This window comes from Diceros bicornis, chromosome 6 (genome assembly GCF_020826845.1).
Source record: "Diceros bicornis minor isolate mBicDic1 chromosome 6, mDicBic1.mat.cur, whole genome shotgun sequence".
Lineage (NCBI taxonomy): Eukaryota > Metazoa > Chordata > Mammalia > Perissodactyla > Rhinocerotidae > Diceros > Diceros bicornis.
In genome coordinates, this window is record NC_080745.1 from 60,156,982 (window position 1) to 60,180,096 (window position 23,115).

Sequence of the window (23,115 nt, forward strand, 5' to 3'; positions counted from 1 at the left end):
ATATGATGAGTGTGGAAATTCTCTAATTGTCAGAATCCATATAAACATGAAGAATAAAACATTTTGTAACTAGGCCTTGACAAAAACTTATTTTTTCCATACTAAGAGAGCTTAAGAGTAACTGCACTAATCAATTTAGAACAAATGTGATGGTATCTTTACCGAACACATGTTTGTAAAGCATTGTTGTTAGTGATCTAGTATAATTCCAGTGATATTGAGATCCTCATGACCACTAAATGTCATCCCCTATTCAGGTCTGCATGTTGTGATGGTTCTGTGCTGTGGGTCTGTTTAATGAAGTCCCAGCCTCCCATCCTCCACTGAATCCATGCCAGTTGTTCTGTCTACAATTTCCCTTCCTTGCTGTGCATACTTCGTTCCATTTTTTCTGACAAAGACAGACTCAAAAAAACAACAGAAGCAGCTATGTTTGGAGGTGACCGGGAGGCAGGGGAAGCCATAGTTTCTCAAGCCCTCTCCACTAAACTCTCAAGATTGGCTCTTCCCTCAGTTTCACCTCTGCAGTGATGGAGAGGGGAGAATCCCTCCTCTATCTTATGTTTCTTCTATTAAGAATCTATGATCCTTTTATCCTTGGAGTCATGTAAGGGCATCTATTTAGTGTGAAGCCTCTCATTTTGTGAACAGAGTCAATGAGGTGTGTAATCAGAGTAACATGTTTGGGGGTTTGGTTTGGTTTTGCTAAAATTGTTCTTGAGGCACCTGTGGTGTAAGTGAATGCATCAGAAGATCTCACTTTAGGGGCTGGCCCCATGGCCTGCTGGTGAAGTTAGGTGCACTCTACTTCGGTAGCTGGTGTTTGGTTCCCAGGTGTGGACCTATACGACTCGCCAACGGCTGTGTTGTGCCAGCGACCCACATACAAAACAGAGGAAGATTGGCAATAGATGTTAGCTCAGGGTGAATCTTCCTCAGCAAAAAAAAAAAAAAAAAAAAGAAAAAGAAAAAAAGAAAAAAAAAGGTCTCAGTTTAAATCCTAATTTTATGAATTATGAGCTGTGTGACATGGATAGGGCTCTTGTTCTCCCAGAATTTCCCTTTCCCCCTTGGAAAAATAAAAATTAATAATGTCTTCTGTCAGTGTTTTCTTTTGTAGTGGGGAGAATTTGATGGTAAAATGTGTGTAAATTTACTTAGCTTATTACTTAGTACATGTTTGGACATTCAAGATGTATGAGTTATGTTACCTGGTTTATGGTTAGGTAGCCATAAGGTTAGTACAGTACACTAAAACATTTCAAAAGGCTTTTATTTTCAAGGGCAAAGTATAGTAGAGTCAACCTATAGAAACAGAAACCAGTTTAAGAGACAAAAAGTTTATTTGGGATCAAAGAATTGCAATTTGGGGAGCACAGATTCAAGTAGAAATCCAAATAGTGTCCCAATTATAGGGGAAGGGCTTTGGGTTTTTATGGGAAAAAGAGAGGATGAGGGGAGTTGTATTAAAGAACTAGATAAGGTAAGGCTATGTTTGCACTTTAGAGATTGGCTTGAGGTTTGATCTTCACGCAGGTTAGACTTGTAGTTCATTGATTGGTTAGTGATCCAGTCATCAGCAAAGTCCAGTTCCATCAGCTCTTACAGACAGGATATTCTTGTCCTTACTGACTTCTTGGAATGTTGGTGGTTTGGCCCAGTTAGGAAGATAAAGAAAACAAGATGTGCCAGGCAATTCCTCTGGAATGGTAGCTCTAGGTCTGTTCTAATATTGCTCCACTCATGTCATCTTTCACATTTTCTCGCTTTTGATCAAGATCTTTCTCTGAACGCATCGCTGATCAAACACTGGAAAGTACTGCTGATCCACTCTTGGAAAGCATTGCTGATCAGCCATCAAAGCACCATTAGTCCCTTGTTGCCAGGAAGGCTTATTCTTGGTATGTCATGTCCATGTAGGAGGGAAAGTGGTTTCCTTAGGAGACTTTAGGCCACATTTGAGGCAGACACATTTGAGCAGAGGAAGGCTCTACCATCAAGTTTTTTAAGGCAAAGCATCTTCTATAGTTCCTTGAAGTTTCTCATGTGAAGTTTCACAAGCCTTAGTAATTATTTCAAAGCACTAAGTGGCCAATATCTTAATGGTGTTCTTACAACATTGAGCTATGCAAAGAACACAAATTTATACAACAACGAGCATTCCTATAGTAACAAACAAAATGCTAAGTCCAAATTGGAGAATACTGCTGAACCAGCAGGCAATGCCTGAGGCAGCCAGCTAAAGAGATCAAGGAACCACAGGAAATCAGTGGGCACTGCGTTTAACCATTTGATTTGTGCCCAAATTCTGTCTAGTTCTGTATCTACCTTGCCAGAGGTGTTTACTCAAGTAAAACAAGAGGTATTTACAACAGTCACAAGCATTACCTCTTAAATCTCTGGAGATTTGATTGATTAGGTGAAAAGTTCTAGACACTTAGCACAATGAATTAGGGGAGGAATGGAGGAGAGATTGGCAATTAAATGTAGTAAAGGATTCTCTAGATTCATGTACAGAATGAGGCTCTGATGACACACCCAACAATCAGAAAGGTTTTCTCTTTTTGTAATAGATTGGGAGATGCAGATAAGAGTATTATCTTTGCAAGAAAGAGAGAGAGAAAATAAGGTAAGAAGAGACAGCAAGTAACAGGTACACAGGCCTGGTCTGGCCATCTTGAGAAAGCTGTCTGCCTTAGATGTTGCCAGCTTCTCATTGTAGTCAATTTGATTTGGAAGTCTCCAGCATTTGTATAGGACCAGATGTTAGGTGGAGACCTCTTTAGCTGTGAGACATATCTTCAAGATTAAAGGCCTTCTAGTTTTGCAGCAGTATCAGTGGTTAGGAGTATTTGGTAAGGTCCTTTCCAATGGGCCTCAAGGGCTGTCTTCCTCTGATGATGTTTCCAGAATACCCAATCACCAGGCTTAGACTGTGACCAACAGTGTCTTTTCAATTGGAATCCAGGAAAACTTCTTTAACCTGTTGATGATAGACTTGAGTATAAGACATCAGAGGCAGTAGCTGGTCATATTAGCATAAGACAACAAGGGATCAGCAGAAGGTTGTATACCAACAGACACTGATCTGCCAGTGACCATCCTATGTGAGGTCAGTTCATGTTTTCCAAAGAGGGCACTGTGAACTGTTGGTGAGGCCAAGGGCTATACATTAAGTCAGGGGAGTCCAGTCTTTGGGTAAATAAAACCTCAAAGACAATTAACAGAAATAGCTTACCAAATTGTTGAAAGCTTAAGAGAAAAGATTTTAATTCTGGAAAAACAAAACTTTAGAGCGTCCTCCTCAGTTCACATAGTCCCATGTAATTAATATTTGTTCTTGATCTTTTGTTAGCAGTTATATGAAGCCATCAGTTTCTCCATTAAAGTTCTGTAATTTCTTACCCAGTTTAGTTTCATGATCTGAAAGTTTATCAGAAACCAGTATTCTAGAGTAAGTGTTAGAGGCCTTGCCATGAATCTCTCTGATGATGATGCATATTTGCAAAAGCATCTGAGTAAAACAGTAACTGTCTATAGATGACAAACGACTTAACATTGTAATGCAAAATGACAAAGAAACTTGGTTATTTTTATGACACATAACATTTTAAGACAATAACTAGAGGCGGAGTCAAGATGGTGGCGTAAGCAGACTCTGAACTCGCCACCTCCCGCGGACACAGCCAATTTACAACTACTCGTGGAAAAATTACCCCTGAGACAGAACTGAAAACTGGATAAAAGGAAATCCTGCAACAACGGACAATCCTAACTGAGGTAGAAGAGACAGAGACTGCCTTCTGGAGAGGAAAAACGCCGCCTTCACAAGCCGCCAGCTTCACGGCTGCCGGGAGCAGCCCACAGGTACGCAGCCCTCCCTGGAGGCGCGGAGCCCTGAGCCGGGGAGCGCCCCCGCTGTGGGCATTTTGTGGACCCAGCACAATCGAGACGAGTGGCATAATATCTGACTTTGCCTGCTACTAAAGCATTGGGGAGTACCCCCAGAAAACCCAGTTCACAAAGAAACTAAAACGGGCTCTTAAAGGGCCCACACACAAACTCACCCGTTTCAGAAAGCATCCTAAAATCACCAGAAAGAAAGGTGCACAGTACTTTGGTGACAAGAGACTCACCTAATGGGCCCTGAGTGCATCTCAGTGAGGGGTGAGACCTCTCCAGGGACTGGGACATTGGCGGTGGCAATTGTTGAGGCCTGGTGTGGGCATGCGGACACAGACGCCATTGGAGTTCTCCCTGGGGCCTGCTAGCCCAGGTCTGCCCCACCTACTAGAGCACCGATTTAATCCAGCTCAGCCAGGGCAGGCAGCCCACCCTAGAGACTGGCCCCACCCAACAACAAGCCCTCAGGCAACGTGTGGGCCTGCATAGATTGGTGACTGGATTCTCTGCAGCCTGGCAACTGAGCCGACTTGAGCAGGGCAGGGTGTGCACAAGGAGGGGGTGGAGAGTGTGGGGCGGTGGCGGACTGTGTGGGGCTCCCGCCGTGGAGAGACTGGGTCCGCTTGGGGAGGTTGGGGCATGAACACAGGGCAGGACTGTGTTGACTGTGTGTGTGGACCTGTGGGCAGCAGGGCTTGTCAGCTGAAGAAGACTTGTGCTTCCTAAAGACCCACATAGGAGGTTTGCCCCACCTTCCAAAGCCTGAAACAATTGGGTGCTCCTGTGCCTGAGACCAGCCCCACCCAGCTGCAATCCTCAGAGAGATGACAAGAGACCTAATAGGCTAGAGGCTTACAGCAATTGTAAGGCCCTGAGCCTAACAACCTGCCACGCTGGGGGCCTACTCACTTAAAAGAAATACTGCAACACAAATGTGGTATTAGAACTTGCAGCCAACTGTGCTGGGGCTCCCCACACCTGATAAAGAGACTGAAGGGCCCACAACAACTACAAGCAGCTGAGCATTACAACAGCTGGCCAGGATCATAACTCAGCCTCCCTGGGCGCCTATAGGGAGAGCAAACAGGCCACAACAGAAAGACACACATAGCCCACATAGGGGTCACCCCTGGAACATTGAGAACTGAGGGAAGCACACTGGAAGCCTCCTAAGGCATCACTTACATAAGGTCACCCATCCAAGAGCAGGAGACGTAGCTGACCTACCTAATACGTAGACACAAGCACAGGGAAAGAGGCAAAATGAGGAGGCAAAAGAATACATTCCAAGTAAGGGAACAGGACAAAACCCCAGAAAAGGAACTAAGTGAAACAGAAATGAGCAACCTACCTGAAGAGAGTTCCAACTAAGAGTGTTAAAGATGCTCACTGATCTGGGGAGAAGAATAGATAAACTCAGTGAGAATGTCAACAAAGAAATGGAAGATATAAAAAAGAACCAATCAGAAATGAAGAATACAATACTGGAAATGAAAAATTCATTAGAGGGACTCAAAAGCAGAGTAGAGGATACAGAAGAACGGATCTGTGAGCTGGAAGAAAGACTAGAAGAAATTACCCAAGGTGAACAGGTAAAAGAGAAAAGAATTAAAAAGAGTGAGGACAGTCCAAGGGACCTCTGGGACAACATCAAGCGCACTAACATCCGTGTTATAGGTGTCCCGGAAGGAGAAGAGCGAGACAAGGGGACAGAGAATCTATTTCAAGAAATAATAGATGAAAACTTCCCTAACCTAAGGAAGGAAACAGACATCCAGGTACAGGAAGCACAGAGAGCCCCAAACAAGATAAACCCAAAGAGGCCCACACCAAGACACATCATAATCAAAATGTCCAGAATTAAAGATAAAGAGAGAATCCTAAAAGCCGCAAGGGAATGTCAAGTTACATACAAAGGAAACGCCATAAGACTATCAGCTGACTTCTCAGCAGAAACCTTACAGGCTAGAAGAGAATGGCACAATATATTTAAAGTGCTAAAAGGAAAAAACTTACAGCCAAGAATACTCTACCCAGCAAGGTTATCATTCAAATTGGAAGGAGAGATCAAAATTTTCCCAGGTAAGCAAAAATTAAAGGAGTTTGTCACCAAGAAACCAGTGCTACAAGAAATGTTAAAGGGACTTATTTAAGGGGAAAAAAGAAGACTACAAATAGGAAAAATTATCTATTTCCATGATTAGAACGTAATGGATACAAATGCACAAAAAAGAGGTTAGGTATGATATCAAAAACACAAAAGGAGGGAGGAGGGGAGTTAAGGAGCACAGCTTTCGGACAGAGGTCAAACTAAAGTGACCATCAATTCTGTATAGAAGAAGAAAGGAACAGAGAAGGACTACTAAAACACTGAGAAAAAAAAAAGTTAAAAAATGGCAGTAAGTACATACTTATCAATAGCTACTTTAAACTTCAATGGACTAAATGCTCCAATTAAAATGCATAGGGAGGCTGACTGGATAAAAAAACAAGAGCCATATATATGCTGCATACAAGAGACACACTTCAGAACTAAAGACACTCACAAACTGAAAGTGAAGGGATGGAAAAAGATACTCCACGCCAATGGCAATGAAAACAAAGCTGGGGTAGCAATACTCATATCAGACAAAATAGACTTTAAAACAAAAATGGTAAAGAGAGACAAAGAAGGGCATTACATAATGATCAAGGGAACAATCCAACAAGAGGATATAACACTTGTAAATATCTATGCACGCAATGTAGGTGCACCTAAATATATAAAGCAATTATTAACAGACATCAAAACAGAAATAGACAGTAACACAATAATAGTAGGGGACTTTAACTCTCTACTTACACAAACGGATAGATCATCCAAACAAAAGATCAATAAGGAAACATTGGCCTTAAATGACACACTAGAACAGATGGACCTAGTAGATATATGCAGAGCATTCCATCCAAAAACCGAAGAATACACGTTCTTTTCAAATGCACATGGAACATTCTCCAAGATTGATAACATATTAGGCCACAAAACAAGTCTCCATAAATTTAAGAAGATTGAAATAATACCAAGCATCTTTTCTGACCACAACGGTATGAAACTAGAAATCAACTATAGGAAGAAAATCAGAAAAGCCACAAATACGTGGCGATTAAACAAAATGCTACTGAACAACGACTGGGTTAACGAAGAAATCAAAGAAGAAATCAAAAAATACCTGGAGACAAATGAAAATGAAAATACAACATGCCAGAATGTATGGGATACAGCAAAAGCGGTTCTAAGAGGGAAGTTTATAGCGATACAGGCCTATCTCAACAAACAAGAAAAATCTCAAATAAATAATCTAACATGCACCTAAAGGAACTGGAAAATGAAGAACAAACCAAGCCCAAAATCAGTAGAAGAAGGGAAATAATAAAAATCAGAGCAGAAATAAATGAAATAGAGACCAAAAAAACAATAGAAAAAATTAATAAGACCAAGAGCTGGTTCTTTGAAAAGGTCAAAAAAATTGACAAATCTTTAGCTAGACTCACCAAGAAAAAAAGAGAGAAGACACAAATAAGTAAAATCAGATATGAAAGAGGAGAGGTTACAACAGACACCTTGGAAATACAAAAGAGTATAAGAGAATACTATGAAAAGCTATATGCCAACCAATTCGACAATCTGGAAGAAATGGATAAATTCTTAGAATCATACAACCTCCAAAACTGGATCAAGAAGAAGTAGAGAATTTGAATAGACCAATCACCAGTAAGGAGATCGAAATAGTAATCCCAAACCTCCCCAAAAATAAAAGTACAGGACCAGATGGCTTCCCTGGTGAATTCTACCAAACATTCAAAGAAGACTTAATACCTATCCTTCTCAAACTCTTCCAAAAAATCTAGGAGGGAGGGAAGCTCCCTAACTCATTCTATGAAGCTGACATTACCCTGATACCAAAACCAGACAAGGACAACACAGAAAAAAGAAAATTACAGGCCAATAACACTGATGAACATGGATGCGAAAATCCTCAACAAAATACTAGCAAATCGCATACAACAATATGTTAAAAAGATTATACACCATGATCAAGTGTATACACCATGATCAGGGATTCAGGGATGGTTCAACATTTGCAAATCAATCAACATAATACACCACATTAATAAAATGAAGAATAAAAATCACATGATCATCTCAATAGATGCAGAGAAAGCATTTGACAAGATACAACATCCATTTATGATCAAAACTCTGAATAAAATGGGTATAGAAGGAAAGTACCTCAACATAATAAAGACCATATATGAGAAACCCACAGCTAATATCATCCTCAATGGTGAATAACTGAAAGCCATCCCTCTAAGAACAGGAACCAGACAAGGATGCCCACTGTCACCACTCCTATTTAACATAGTACTGGCAGTCCTAGCCAGAGCAATCAGGCAAGAGAAAGAAATAAAAGGGATCAAAATTGGAAAGGAAGAAGTGAAACTGTCACTATTTGCAGATGACATGATTTTATATATAGAAAACCCTAAAGAATCCACCAGAAAACTTTTAGAAGTTATAAACAATATGGTAAAGTTGCAGGATACAAAATCAACATACAAAAATCAGTTGCATTTGTGTACACTCACAACGAAGTAGCAGAAAGAGAAATTAAGAATACCATCCCATTTACAATTGCAACAAAAAGAATAAAATACCTAGGAATAAACTTAACCAAAGAGGTGAAAGATCTGTACACTGAAAACTATAAAACATTTCTGAAGAAATTGAAGAAGACACAAAGAAATGGAACGATATTCCGTGCTCTTGGATTGGAAGAATTAACATAGTTAAGATGTCCATACTTCCTAAAGCCATCTATAGTTTCAATGCAATCCCTATCAAAGTTCCAATAACATTTTTCACAGAAATAGAACAAGAATCCTAAAATTTATATGGAACAACAAAAGACCCCGAATAGCTAAAGGAATCCTGAGAAAAAAGAACAAAGCTGGAGGTATCACACTCCCTGATTTCAAAACATACTACAAAGCTATAGTAACCAAAACAGCATGGTACTGGCACAAAAACAGACACACAGATCAGTGGAATAGAATTGAAAGCCCAGAAATAAACCCACACATCTATGGACAGCTAATCTTTGACAAAGGAGCCAAGAACATACAATGGGGAAAAGAAAGTCTCTTCAACAAATGGTGTTGGGAAAACTGGATAGCCATATGCAAAAAAATGAAAGTAGACCCTTACCTTACATCATACACAAAAATTAACTCCAAATGGATTAAAGACTTGAATGTAAGACCTGAAACTGTGAAACTTCTAGAAGAAAACATAGGCAGTACGCTCTTCGACATCGGTCTTAACAACATCTTTTCAAACACCATGTCTGACTGGGCAAGAGAAATAATAGAAAAAATAAACAAATGGGACTACATCAAACTACAAACTTCTGCACAGCAAAGCAAACCATCAACAAAACGAAAAGACAACCTAACAATTGGGAGAAGATATTTGCAAACCATACTTCTGATAAGGGCTTAATCTCCAAAATATATAAAGAACTCATGCATCTCAACAACAAAAAAACTACCAACCCAATTTAAAAAATGGGCAAAAGACCCGAACAGACATTTCTCCAAAGAAGATATACAGATGGCCAACAGACACATGAAAAGATGTTCAAAATCACTAACTATCAGGGAAATGCAAATCAAAACTACAATGAGATATCACCTCATGCCTGTCAGAATGGCTATAAATAACAAGACAGGAAACAACATGTGTTGGAGAGGATGTGGAGAGAAGGGAACTCTCATACACTGCTGGTGGGAGTGCAAACTGGTGCAGCCACTATGGAAAACAGTATGGAGATTCCTCAAAAAATCAAGGACAGAACTCCCATATGATTCAGCTATTCCACTGTTGGGTATTTATCCAAAGAACTTGAAAACACCAATTTGTAAAGGTACCTGCACCCCTGTGTTCACTGCAGCGTTATTCACAATAGCCAAGACTTGGAAGCAACAAAAGTGCCCATCAAGGGACGAATGGATAAAGAAGGTGTGGTATATATACACAATGGAATACTACTCAGCCATAAGAAACGATGAAATCCAGCCATTGTGACAACATTTATGGACATTGAGGGTATAATGCAAAGTGAAATAAGTCAGAGGGAGAAGGTCAAATACCGTATGATTTCCTTCATTAAGTAGTAAGATAATAACAACAATAAACAAACACATAGGGACAGAGATTGGATTGGTGGTTACCAGAGGGCAAGGGGGGAGGCAGGAGGGTGAAAGGGACAATTTGGTACATGTGTGTGGTGATGGGTTGTACTTAGTATTTTGGTGGTGAACATGATGTAATCTATGCAGAAATAGAAGTACAATCATGTACACCTGAAATTTTTACAATGTTATAAACCAATGTTACTGCAATAAACAACAAATTAAACAAACAAACAAAAAAAGACAATAACTAGAATTATAAGTGATAACATTACACCAGGACAAATTTGAATTTTAAAAATTTCATATAATTTCTAAAACAATTATATTAATAACATATATACATGCAAGGATATCAATAAAGGAGACTTAGCATCACTTATTTGACAGTGCTTCCCATGCAGTTTAACATACCAAATAAATCCTTTAGTTTAATATTTCCCTTTTTATAAGAAGAGAGAAAAAATTCTTTGAGAAGTTCCAGGGTCCAGCTGGAAATTCTCAAAGTTATTTTTGGGTCAAAAGAAAGACTTTATTTTGCATTTGAATTTTTGGGAATTTTGTCACAAATATCAAAAGGTTTTAAAATACTTGATCAAATAGGATCATTGATCACTGTGAAACAATGCTTAGTTATCCATTTAATCAAAGTGGCAACAGAAGATGTTAAAGGCAAACACAGAGTGTTAGTTAAAAAAAAACAAAAACAAACCTTACCTCTCTTAATAGAAACCTCATATTTAAAACAGAAAATTATTTTGACAAAGCATAAAATTTCTGCCTTTTAAGTAGACTTACTCAAAGGTGAAGAAAAACTTTCTATTGTCTCTTTAACAAGAGCAGACTAAAAGTCCCAGGAAACTCTCCTTTTAAGAGGAGCAAACCAAATTCTAATTTTGCACCAGCTTACTTTTGGTATTAAAACTCATTTACTTAATTAAATTCATATCAATTTTAGCCAGCTTGATGAAGCACAAAAGTCTTTTCTCAAGGTTCCTCTTCCACAAATCTATAACTTTCTTTTTTTCGTTCAGAATTTGTCCTTTTTTTTTTTTTTCCCCATAACCAGTTTTACTTTAGGACAAATTCTCCTTCTTAACAAAAAATATCTCCATTCGTTTTATCTTCTTTTACTGAAAACACACATCTTACTTTCCTTGTATACAGAGATGTTTCCATTACTGATTTTTAGTAGCTTTAATCACAGGTATTAATTAGAATTCTTAACCATTAGAAGCCTTAATTTTAAATGAAAACTAAGAAGTAAGCAATTATGAATTGTCTTTTACAGTAGCATTCTGTTGATTGGTAGACTTAAAAATACTTTCTAGAAACATGCTTTCTCATAGAAAAGTTCTCAGCATGGCAAAAAGCATGTTTATTAGTAAATCCAAATATTTTAATTTTTTCTGTAACAAGAAGCCAAAGTAGATAAACCTATGTTTAGTGATTAATGTCTAACATTTTATCTTATTTGGAAACGATCTAGGCACTCAGATTTCTATGAAATAACTTAATTTAGCAAAACTCTAAGGTTTCAAGTTACCAAAAGGTTTTGAAGATATTTTTAAGTACATATACCATCACACATAATTATTGTTAAAAATTCCACCTAAAAACACTTTAATCTCCCTTAAATGTATTTAGTTTACTTGTTCCCAATAACTATATTTAGATTATGTACAAAGACATCAGGATTTATTAGACAAGGTCAGCAATCAACTTTTTGGTGCCCAATTTTGTAATAGAGCTAACATAAATTTGTTTAACTTTTAGTAAAGCTAGGTAGAACAAAAGTTTTATATTTAATGTTGATAATCTAAAGATGACAAAACTGTTAGCTTTAATACCAAAAATTTTCCTAGATCAAGTGATTCTGAAATTAATTTGGGTTAATTTCTATTATAATTGGGTATAATTTATATAAATACTTATTTTAAGCTAAATAAATAGAGCTGTTTTAGAAATTACACCATCTGGATGTAGATCCATATCACACATATCTATAGCATACATATATATAGACACACATATGTAAAGATCCAATAGCTATTGTTTTAAAATTACTGCCGTGAATCAGGCACAGTAAAAGAAAGCTCACTACTTGTGAAAGAGTAATTGTATCTGAATTTTGTTTCTGTATATGGAATAAATCAAGGTTATGTGCTTAGATGACTAAAGCGTTTCTCTGTTAATGTTTGTGGAGCAGAAATTTAAGATGCTAGATTTTGGACAGGGGGCACCTATAGCTGTTTGATTCTTTTTCCTTTTTTTTCCTTCAGTCTTAGGAGTTGTTGATGGTCTAGATAACAGTTTCCAGAGAGGTTACAAGCCTTTTGAGATAAATTAGGGAGGTTTCTGGGATTGGTGAAAGGGAATGGATGGAATCTGAATTGCCTCTAGAGCTGCATTTCCAGTTTTCCAAAGAACTGTAAAATAAGGACAGTTGGTCTTAATTCCTCAGAGTTTGGGCTGTAACTTAAATGATGTCATAGGTTGATCGACTCTTCCAACTACATCATCCTTAATTTGCTTCTTTCCCTCTGGGTACATAGTTCTATTTTAACCTAAGGAAGAAGGTCTATAAAAAATTCCTATCAGGCTCTGAATATCAGCTTACAATCTGGCAAAATTCCTGATCATGTTACTAAATCCTTTCAAATATCTTGTCATGTTTTAGCTGGGCCAAACAGTAAATATTTCTGGCAGTATTAAACAACTCCATTAATTTTACTTTCTCCTTAACTGTTTAAGGGAATAATAATAGTAGTTTACCAGAAAATCTCTCAGTGTCTCATTAACTTGGAGGGACTCATATGGGGCCCTCCTTTGAAGGTAGATACGGGAGTGTTTCTAAAGCCATTAACTTAACAGACTTCTGTATAATCTTTTCTTTTAGGTACCTGTTATATCTTAATTTTTCATTAACTTTGTGAATGAAACCTTTAATGAGGCTATTTTGGAATTTTGAAGGCTTTGCCTTTAAGTGCACTTCTTAAATTATCTTATCTAGTTGGAATGTTTTTTCTAGTGGCCAGTGTAATTCCCCTGAGGCTGGCGGCAGTTTGGTAGGACCCTAGCTGTAAAGGGAGTTCAACCCAAATTTCTGCCCCGCCATATCTGATTGCAAATGGGGTCCCCAACCTGATGGTTGCCATGGTTGCCATGAAATAAGCTTAGTAAGATTTTGCTGTTCTTTGTAAACATTTGCAGCTTCTGAGACCATAGTTTTAAGCAGGTATGACAGAAGGTGGTGTATTTGACTCTTTAGAAATTAAAGATTGCATTTAACTTGTGTGGTCTGCAGTTCTCAAATCTAGTGCACAGAAAAACAAGTTTTGGATGCTCAAAGGAGCCCCAAAATGGCCACCACAATTTTAAATAATCTTTAGTACTATTGGTCCACTGGAACAAAAATTTACAAGAGGAAAGACAGTAGTTCTTAAACATAAAACCAGCTGGACTTCCCAAAGGAGGAACTTCTTGGAAAGCTTTAGAAAATAAGTCCCGTGGTGAAGAAAAGTGTGCAACTTAGAATGATTATAGGTTTCTTTATATGCACAGTAACAGGGTTAGCTAAGCCATGGATCTCTTGGGGCCAAATTAATACCTAAGAGGGATGTGCCACAGGGTTGGGGATTGTGTGATGTTTTTACAGTGTGCCTCATTGCATGGAAATTTCCTTGAGGTTGGCGGGTGGCCTAGGCATCAATCTGACCCATTCATTGACCAACTTATCCTATCATGGGAGACTTCTTGAGGTGGCAAGAGCCATAAGGGCTCTTAAATGCTTGACCTGTACCCACCAATTTTGTGGAGTTGGCTTCCAAGATATCCCTTAGCAATAGCTTTAGCCTCATGTGCATATTAACCCAAAGCAAAGTTTGTCTAAGCAGAAATTTTTACTGAGGGAATCCTTTCCAAAATTCAAAGTACTCACATATCTAGAGAGGGAATCTTCTCCCTCAGCAAAAGCCGCATCAGTGTTGTAACCAGGGAGAGAAACCTCCTTGCTTGAGAGAAACCTCTCCTGCAATGACGAAAGGCACTGCACCAATCCCAAAGACACTGACCTCAATCAAACGAAGGGAGGTCCGAGCCTGAGAGTTCCCATGCTCTGAGGAGTAGGCTGTCCATGGAAGTGGCTGAGCACGTGAGGGGGCTTATGTTGGTACCAAACCTGTTTCCAGGGGATGCTGGTCCTTGAACGTGATATCACTTGAAGTCCCACTTTCTGACACCATATGTCAACCTACAAAAACAGAAACTAGTTTAAAAGGCAACACATTTATTTGGGATCAAAGTATTGCAATTAGGGGAGCACAGATTAGGTAGAAACCCAAATAGTGTCCTGATTATAGGAGAGGGCTTAGGGTTTTTATGGGAAAAAGGGAGGATGAGGTGAGTTGTATTAAAGAAGAGTTCACTGGTACTAGATAAGGTAAGGCTATGTTTGTACTTCAGAGATTGGCTTGAGGTTTGATCATCAGGCAAAAAGTTTGACTTATAGTTCATTGATTGGTTAGCATTCTGGCCATCAGGAAAGTCCAGTTCCATATGTTCTTACAGACAGGATATTCTTTTTAAAAATTATTTTATTGAGGTCACATTGGTTTATAATACTGTGTAAATTTCAGGTGTGCATCATTATATTTTGGCTTCTGTATAGACTGCATTGTATTCACCACCAAAAGTGCGGTTTCCATCTGTCAGCCTACATATGTGCCCCTTCACCCCTTTCACCCTTCCCTCACCCCCTTCCCCTCAGGTAACCACCAATCTGTTTTCCTTATCTATAGGTTTGTTTGTTTGTTTATCTTCCACATATGACTGAAATCATACGGTATTTGTCTTCTGTCTGACTTATTTTGCTTAACATAATACCCTCAAGGTCCATCCATGTTGTTGCAAACGGCACGATTTCATCTTTTTTCTGGCTGAGTAGCATTCCATTGTGTACCTATACCACATCTTCCTTATCCATTCACTTGTTGATGGGCACTGGAGTTGCTTCCAAGTCTTGGCTATTGTGAATAATGCTGCAGTGAACATAGGGGTGCATATATGTTTTGAATAAGTGTTTTCATGTTCTTTGGATAAATACCCAGAAGTGGAAAACCTGGATCACATGGTATTTCTATTTTTACTTTTTGAGAAATCTCCATACTGTTTTCCACTGTGGCTGCACCAGTTTGCATTCTCACCAGCAGAGTAGGAGGGTTCCCTTTTCTCCACATCTTCTCCAACACTTGTTATTTCTTGTCTTCTTATTAGCCATTCTGATGGGTGTGTGGTGAGATCTCATTGTAGTTTTGATTTGTATTTCCCTAAGAATTAATGATGTTGAACATCCTTTCATGTGCCTGTTGACCATCTGCATATCTTCTTTGGAAAAATATCTGTTCATATCTTCTGCCTGTTTTTTGATTGGGTTGTTCTATTTTCCTGCTGTTGAGCTGTATGAGTTCTTTATATATTTTATAAAATAACCCCTTATCTGATATATTATTTGCAAGTATTTTATCCCTGTTGGTGGGTTGTCTTTTTGTTTTGTTGATGGTTTCCTTTGCTGTGCAGAATCTTTTAAGTTTGATATAGTCCCATTTATTTATTTTTTCTTTTGTTTCCCTGCCTGAGTAGACATGGAATTCAAAAAGATACCGCTAGGACTGATGTCAAAGATCATACTGCCTATGTTTTCTTCTAGAAGTTTTATGGTTTCAGGTCTTACATTCAAGTATTTAATTCATTTTGAGTTAAATTTTTTGTGTGGTGTAAGATAATGGCCTACTTTCATTCTTTTGCATGTGGCTGTCCAGTTTTCCCAACACCATTTATTGAAGAGACTTTCCTTTCTCCATTACATGTTCTTGGCTCCTTCAGACAGGAGATTCTTGTCCTCACTGACTTCTTGGAACGTTGGTACTTTGGTCCAGTTTGGAAGATAAAGAAAGCAAGATGTGCAAGGCAATTCTTCTGAAGTGCCTCTCTGGCTCTATTTTAATATGGCTCCACTCATGTCATCTTTCACACTAGTGTTTGATAAACATTAAAGAATAAACTTCTTCTTTTATATACAAGGATGGCCCCCAAAGTCATAAATTCTCAACTGGTCGTTAATCTGAGAGTCCAGAATGTTGAGCAATTTTTTTGGATCAAATCATTCATTTCACTGGTTCTTAACAACCTGGAATGTTAAAAACAATTTGCCAGTACCAGGGCTCCACCCCAGAATCTCCAGGGTGGGGCACTGGAAAGAAGCAGAGCAAGAGTAAAGAACACAATGTTTTTTCAATGTTTTTTTTATCAGTAGGCCAAAGTCCCTTCAAAAGAGAGATTAAAATAGATCTAGCTGATTAGTCACTTTATGAGTCAGAGGCACATGTTGAGTCAGCAGGGAGTGTTATAAAAGCTTTGGATTTTCAGGCTCACAGTTGTCTATGTAAGAAGAGACAATGGATCTGGTTGTGGTTCTGCTGCTCTGTCTCTCTTGTTTGCTTCTCCTTTCACTCTGGAAACAGAGCTCCAGGAAAGGGAGGCTCCCACCTGGCCCCACTCCTCTCCCTATTATTGGAAATATCCTGCAGTTAGATGTCAAGGACATCAGCAAATCCTTAAGTAAAGTAAGTATGTTTTATGCTCCTCCAGTGGCTTGCAAAGCGTAAGTAAATTAACCTCTACTTTTAAATAAAATATATTAAAATAAATAAAAATAAAATTATTAAAATATCTCATTGTAAAGCAACTACTCCCTGCGGAGTATTATTTTAGGTGTGTCATTGTCAAGAATAGTGGAATAAACTAATGCACTTTGCAAGTAGAGAAACATTTAGGTCTTTATATGGTAGAATCAAAAAAATGAAGTGGCAAAAGATGGGAGTGTTCCTTCCTTTCTTTGTTTCACCACCAGTTGCAATGATTTTTGGCTGAAGGTAAATGGTAAGGGAAGTGTTTTGTGATTAGAGGTTTCATGGAAAAAGTCCTCTACTATATAAACAGTGTGCTTTGTTCAGAACAGCCATGAAAATTGAACTTCTCTGAAGAAACCAATTATGCCTGATGTCAAGGAAATAGCTTGAGATCAGGACCAGCATGAGAAAATGAAAGAAAAAACTAACTAGTTAGAGCAAGCTAGGTGGTTACAAAACCCTTTGGCTTCTGCAGAGAGCTACTCTCTGTACCCTTGAATGCTGCGGGGTGGAAGATATTGTTCTTCCATGGGATGTTACATTTCCTGGCACTGCCTCTGTGATGCTCACTCTCTGTGTTAGTAATAGCAGCAGATCACAAACTGAGGTGGGCATTAGAATTTTCTGGGGTGATTCTTGAAAGTATAGATTGCTGGCATTCATCACTACTAAATCAGAATCCTCATGGAACGAGCTTTAAAGGTTATCCTGAAGCAGTCAGCTGGGGATTGGTTCCAAGGTGGGCACTGGGGACAGATATTTTGCTCAGGCATCAGAGTTCAACTAAGCAAGGTTGAAATTTGGGTCTTCTGTTTATCAGCTGTGAGACACTGGAAATAAATAGGAAATTTCTTGAACCTCACTCTCCTTATCTGTAAAACAGGGTAAATAAAGGTGTTGATTTGATGATTAATCGTAATAACTTGAGTACCAATTACCTTGGCCTTTGTCTGGCACATCAGAGTCCCTCTATATGTGTCAGCTATACCAATCTCCATCATGTTTACATACAGTCGTGTTCCATATAACATTTCAGTCAATGACGAACTGCATATACCATGGTGGTCCCATAAGATTAGTAACATATAGCCTAGTCGTGTAGTAGGCTTTACCATCTAGGTTTGTGTAAGTACACTCTATGATGTTCACACAATGATGAAATCACCTAACAATGCATTTCTCAGAATTTATCCTCATCATTAAGCGACGTTTGGCTGTATAAGATCCACAAATGTTTGAAGTTATGTTTGGCAGAATAAAAATATCAACAATAGAATGATGATTAAAGTCTTAAACTTGCATGAAATCTAGACCAAATTGTGACTTCTTTTGCTAATATTTGTATTTCCTTTCCATTTCCAAGCTCTCAAAAGTCTATGGCCCTGTGTTCACTCTGTATTTGGGCTTGAAGCCCACCGTGGTCTTGCATGGATATGAAGCAGTGAAGGAAGCCCTTATTGATCAGGGGGAGGAGTTTTCTGGAAGAGGCAGTTTTCCAGTGGCTGAAAGACTTAATACAGGACACGGTAGGTGTGTGTGTGTGCATGTTCAGCATTGGTAATGGGAGTGCGGAGAATGGAAAACAGGAATTTAAGGATCTCCTTAGCAGAGCTTGGCCCAGCCCATGCTGGCAAGTGTCAACTTCCTTCTTCTTGCCTAGGACCCCGCTCTAGTTTCTGTTTCTCCTCTTGGTAGGAATTATTTTCAGCAATGGAAAGAGATGGAAGGAGATCCGGCGCTTCTCCCTCATGACCCTGAGGAATTTTGGAATGGGGAAGAGGAGTATTGAGGACCGAGTTCAACAGGAAGCCAGCTGCCTTGTGGAGGAGTTGAGAAAAACCAATGGTGAGTGATTCTATACTGTATATCTCTGGCCTTAACACTGACCTCTTCCCTAATAACCTCCACAAAAATATTTCAGGGGTGGCCAAATACTCCATATGGGTAGTTTCTACTAGCCCTCATGTGTAGGAGAGAGGGTTTGAAGCAGAGAGTCAAGGGAGCTTTTGTGTATGTCTTCTTGTTTTGTGTGTATACTTTCCATTGTGCATACAGTATGGGTATAAAAGATCATCTAATGCTAGTCTTTCCTGAACTTTGCTTATTTTCAAATCAGAAATCATGAGGCATAGTTTTAGTCATTTTCTGAAAGAGTTAGAGAGCAATGTTTTTCCTACAGCATAAATGTGGTTTACCTATTCCAGAACATTTCATCAGGGAACACTTGTGAAGTGAACATGGTGGGAATGACCTCACCACACCCTTGAAATGTAGCATGAAATGAGTGACATGTGCTTTCACTTACTTGGCCTATATTTGTATGGTCAACCTTACTGACACATCTGAGGGTTTCTTCCAAGGCCCGTGCCTACAGTTTTTGCCAATAATGATACACATCTATTGTTTTAATTGCTTAATTTTTTGATTGCACCCCTTGGTGTAGCCTTCATCAACTTGACTTTACTATAAACAACTATTTTAAAACTATCAGCTTGAGTTATTTAGTATTGCTCCCTACTTACTGTATTGTTTTATACATTTTAAGAAATATGTGCTATAGCATAATTCTGAAAATTACACAAATACCAGATAATAAAATGGTTTATGTAACTAGACTTCAACTATTATTAATAAGTCTTTACCCTGCCTTCCCTATTGGTTGGCTCTCTTTTCAACTTTCCTTATATTCCTCTCCCCCTTTATTGGTATCTCAATCATGTTTCTTATTTTCTCTATTTTATGATGCTTTGACATCTTGGGAGCCTTGCAGACCAGGGAGGACCTGCCCTCTCTCAGAGTTAGCTAATTCTTAGATATAGCAAATATCTTGTCTGTGAGCATGCTTTTGATTGGCAAACCAACCTATCCAAAGCCCATACCCCCAGCCACCTCCTTTATCAAACTCTCACACATCAAGCCAATATTCTCCCTGCCCTAAATCAACGTAGGGCCAGGTACTGGAGAAGTAGGGACCACCCCTATAGGCTAGAGCCCCCCCAAATTATTCAAACTATCCAACCCTAAATTTACTCAGTATGCCTACCCTGCCTTGCTCATTTCTTCCCATTGAAACCCCAGTAAAGGCTCTGGTCCATGCTTTCCACTCATTCCTCCTGCTTCTTGACCAATCTTGGTGCTTCCCCACGTGGTACTGCAAGCTTCACCCACTCCTCTTGGGAACTGAGTAACAAAGTACCTTTTCAATGGTTATCATTTTCTGATCTGTTGCCCTCACCATCTGAATAAAAAACAAAATCCCAACTGCATTTTTAAAACAATTGGATATTGTGTTAGAACTTTTATGGTAACTATTTACACCCCCCCCCCCCCCGTGCCAGCTCTACTGACCTTGAAGTACTCGTTACAATGAATCTGATCTTTAGCCTAGATTCCAAATTACCCTGCTTTTTGATTCTCTTTCTCAAATGAAGTTAAAGGAAAGATCAAAAATCAGATTTTACCTGAGAATCACACACACACAGAGAAATCTCCAGGCCTTCCCAAATTCTCCCCTACCTTCTAAAATAAAAGATTTTCTGAAAGCTTAGTGTCTTGGCATGTTTCAGCTGAAAAGGATCCTGGCATAGAAGCAGTTAACTAAACAGATTTTCTACTATTTAATTTCTTATCATTTCCTCACAACACTTTTGATTCAAGTCACCCTTAATTACGTCTATGATATAAATTTGGGGGCTTTTTGCATATAAAGATTGTTGATCATTTTGTTATAACAATTTCATTTAAATATTGCCCAATAAAACAGAAAAATTTTCCTCTGCTTTGGTATATTTATCTGTAAAGTGATGAAATTGACCTAAATGATGGTCCAATTAAAAATTTATAATATACTGTATTCTGTTCATGGCTATATGTAGCAACATCCAGAATTCCACAAGAGGGGAGATTCTGTCCAGATAAATTAAATGTGGGCCTGATTGGTGATGACGGGCACGATTTCCTAGAGCAGGAAATTCTTTTTTTTTCCTTCTCTCAATTGTAATAAATAAAAGGACTCCGTTTATCAATTTAAACTTTTCATTTGCCTTATCTGTGATTTAAGTTTGAGATGAAGATTTCTCATTTTACTTTTATTTTAGGCAAACAAATCTGTCTTCTTATAATTTATATTCATTTGTGTTAATTTTTCTTCTCATACAACACTGATGGCTTTTGCTTTTTTACGTTTGTGCTATCAAAAACTTGAGTTTTTCCACAATCTTTCTCTCTTTAATCTTTCCACTGCTGGTTCTACATGCAATTCCTCCAACTATTCGTTATATGTAAAAGGTTTCCATGTCCCTAACTATTTTCTTCCTTCCTACATCAATGCTTAATCATGTACAAGCCTACCAGATGGATGTAATTCTGCACTGATAACCTGAATTATTAAGTGTTTTAAAAAGTGGCCTTTTAAAACTTTTTTCTATTGCTCTTCAAAACAATAGGCACCTTGGGTCAGAATCGAGTAAACAAAGGCAGTGATGTAAATGGAGTATTTGGAAAACCCACTATTAAATAAACTAGGATGGAATGGTCAGTTCACATTTAGGGAAAAGTGATGTGTTGATATTAAGCACACTGAAATTTTTGCTGATAAGGAAATTTCTAGGTAGATATTGCTTTAGAGATTCTAAAATTGCTCGTTATCAACAACAAAGTTTAATCTGTATATTTTAATGGTATTTTATAAATCTTTCCAATTCTTTAGCTTCACCCTGTGATCCCACTTTTATCCTGGGCTGTGCTCCCTGCAACGTGATCTGCTCCATTATTTTCCACAATCGTTTTGAATACGGAGATCAGAATTTTCTTAACTTGCTGGAAAGATTTAATGAAAACCTGAGGATTCTGAGCTCTCGATGGATACAGGTGAGGTCAAGTTTTCCCTTCCTGAGAAATCATTTATGCTCTTCTCTCTGACAAGTCCAAAATCCATGTAGACAAAGCTGTGAGGTGAATGCTTGATAACTGGACGTTCTGATATTATAATGTGGCAACTCTGGAAATCAGATACTTCCTCTGCCTTGTTTTGTTTTGTTTTGCTTCTATAGGTTTTTTTGATTCTTTTTTTGCCTTCTATAGGCTGTAACTGTTTGTTTATTTAGTGATTTTTCTAAACTATTTTTGCAAAGCCTTTTTTTTTATCATATGTGATCTCTGAAATATCTATTCCTGTAGCTTGTGTTTAGCTAGTATTTTGACAGAGATTTCCTTGAATGTGAGGAGCCAAAAAGAAGAGAGAGAGAGAGAGACAGAGAGAGAGAGAGAGAGATGGAGATAGAGACAGAGATAGAGATAGAGGGAGTAAGAAAGAAACAAAGAAACTAAGAAAGAAAGAAAAAGAGAAAGAAAGGAAGGAAGGAAGAAAGGAAGGAAGGAAGGAGGGAAAATACCTCTTCCAGATGGCGCTGTGCTGGGGCACTCCTTCAATGCATAGCCAGGCCTTTTTCAACTCTGTCTTGGTCTTCACTTGTTGCTTGCACTGAGCCTAGAGATCAGCCGTAGGTGGAAGCTTCGGTTTTCTCAGGTCTTTTCTTAGCCTATGTCCTGCCCTGGGCATGTACGCAGCTTTCTAAATTCCTAAGTATACATGGGTGCTTTTGAATGCCCTAATTTCCCGAAGATACTTTCTCCTCAGCTTTTCTTCCCAGGGGTTTGGTGCTCTATTGTATGCCTTAACTGTCATCTTTTGCCCCAGGAGGCTGTGGGTTGCTCATTCACCTTACGAGGTTTTTGAGTCATGTCTGCTGCTTTCCACCCTGAGTTCTAAGTTAAAGGAAACAAAGACAAGTGCATGTGTCAGTCCTTCAGGTTGCCCGAGACAGATTAGAATAGAGAAACACAATTCTCTGCAAGTGAGGTCTGCTCTGGGCCCTCTGGAACCAGGAACCAGGGCTCCACACAAGAAACCGCCCTTTTCAGACCCCTGCCAAGCTGAGAAGGGAGGTGGGACAAGGGCAAATAAAAAAATGCCACAAAGCTTTCCCACCACTTTTAAGGTGGCTTTTTCTCAGTTCAGCATTCACTTGATTGCTGTAAACTTTTGTTTTCTAGAGCTCTGACAAGTTGATTCTCACAGTTTTTGCTTGATTTTTCGTGTTTTTTATGGAGGGATGGGCCTTTGGAGCCATCTACTGTGCCGTTTTTGCTGATGTTACTATGTGAAGTGAATGTTTGAAGACCATCAACCTGCCCAGAGCTTAGTGTTATGGAGTGAACATCTGGGCAAGATGGCCAAGCCCTTTATTTTACACACAAGAAAACAAACCCTTGAATATAGAGCTGGAATTCA

The 23,115-nt window shown here is 38.6% G+C and overlaps 1 pseudogene; it reads left to right on the forward strand.

Moving 5' to 3' along the window:
* Positions 1 to 16,574: 16,574 nt before the first annotated feature.
* LOC131407276 (cytochrome P450 2C18-like) overlaps positions 16,575 to 23,115 on the forward strand; it is a 35,919-nt pseudogene continuing 29,378 nt past the window's right edge.